Raw genomic sequence first — 1,966 nt, 5'->3', positions numbered from 1 at the left:
GAGGTTTCGAATATCTATGAAGAACGTCTAATGGATGTCTAATAGAGGTTTTTGTTCTGTGTGGGAAAAGATATATTGTATGAAATTCATTTAGAGATACCACTGACATCAAAGAGTCTGTTTTATCGACCTCGTGCAAATTTTTTCGACCTTCCAGCATCGCCTTAAGGCGCAAATGATGTTCAGGAGTCTTCTACTTGACTGTTGACACAAGAGGACAGCAAACGTATTTAACATAGTGGAGAAAGAACGCCAAATACATCTGTTCTCAAATTCTCTTAAATTCTCTTAATTAAATTGAACATCTTGCAGCAATTCGCAGCCAAGTCTTTTACAGATTAAGGATGTATTAGCGCTAACGTTCTAATATTGACAATACCTTGAAAATTTAAAAAATTGTTTTTATTTATTACCTTAACACATGTGCAAAACCTGAAGTCGATTCTCTAACTAGTTCACGCGAGTTATTCAACTTTTAATTTTGCATAAGTTCTCATATGGAATAGCAGCATATTTCTACTTTATCAACAAAATGATAAAGAAGCAGTATTGCCAATATTCCGAAATTTTGTTTGTGAGTAAATAAAACATTGAGTAATGTTTCTAAAAAAAGTTCATATATAGATTCACTAACCCATTATCAAGATATTAATTGATTTAAAAAGCAACGCTTGTCACTGTTATTCTAACCTCGCATTCAACTACAAGACCGCAAAGAGTACCAATTTAAAGTGGAGTGCCGCGGTATCAAATATTCTATTTTGACAAGTATAAAGTGCTAGAAAGGAAAATATGTTAATGACATTTGTTTACATATTTTGTGGACTTTTAAGTATCTTTTGATGTCTGATATACATTAAATTTTATCAATATGTGTCACGATTTTTCGTTTCTTGCAGTTGATTCAGGTGAAATTCATGTCCAAAAGTTTTTTCCGACAACCACAAAACTTATAAAATATACAAATATATTCATTTGTAGTGTCAAATATCATATTAACTGACATTATTTAAGTCCTTTAAACGATACAAGCACGATATTATAGTGCATATTTTAACTTATAAAAGCATAGAATTTCATCAATTTGAAATTTCAAACACTTTTGTCTGAGATTGTACAGCCAGAACATCGTTAAGGAATTATAGGAGTATAACGAACTAAAAAATAACTTTTCTACTTTTCAACATAAAATTTTTATTTAGAGATACACAGATAATGCTTTTTGTTGAAAAAAAAACAACTCTTTAATAATATTTTTTTGCGTTACAAAAAAAATTACAAATACAAATAAAGCTTCCTAAATCGATGCGGAAATTTACTAAAATTTATAAATTTTAAACTATTACTAAAAGTATTACTTTCAAACATTAAATTGATCTATTAAACTTGTTTGAGATATCATAGTCAATGCTTTCAAAAATAATATTCTGAAGAAAGCAAAGTTTAAAGTCCTGGAATGTGGATTAACTGATGTATGTTATCGGCAGCGACGTGGCAGCGTCGCGACGCCAAGTATATAAAAAAAATCGAGTGACGTGTGAGTACGGCACTGGTCGAGGCGCTACTAGCTTAGCTTTATCTCGAATTTTCGCCTTGTCATAATGCATTTTATGAACAAATCTTATACACACATATATATATGGACATACATACGTATATATACGTATGTATGTCCATATATGTGTGTATACGTATATATGTCTATATACACATATATATCTTATACACACACATATATACAGGGTGTCTCATAATAGGTGTATCACCGTTCATGGGTAGGTAGAACGGACTAAACTGAATCGAAGTGTCCTCTACCATTTTGCAAAATTCGCAATCGTTAACAAGATATTAATTTTTGAAGATCGGCAAATAAACTTAATATTTCGTTAATAAATGCGAATTTTACAAAATAGTAGAGGACTTTTTTGTTCAGTTTAATCTACTTATCTTGTTACGCACTTGCATT

The sequence above is a fragment of the Wasmannia auropunctata genome, unplaced genomic scaffold (assembly GCF_000956235.1).
Source record: "Wasmannia auropunctata unplaced genomic scaffold, wasmannia.A_1.0 LD336106.1, whole genome shotgun sequence".
NCBI lineage: Eukaryota > Metazoa > Arthropoda > Insecta > Hymenoptera > Formicidae > Wasmannia > Wasmannia auropunctata.
This window is presented reverse-complemented; position numbering follows the sequence as displayed.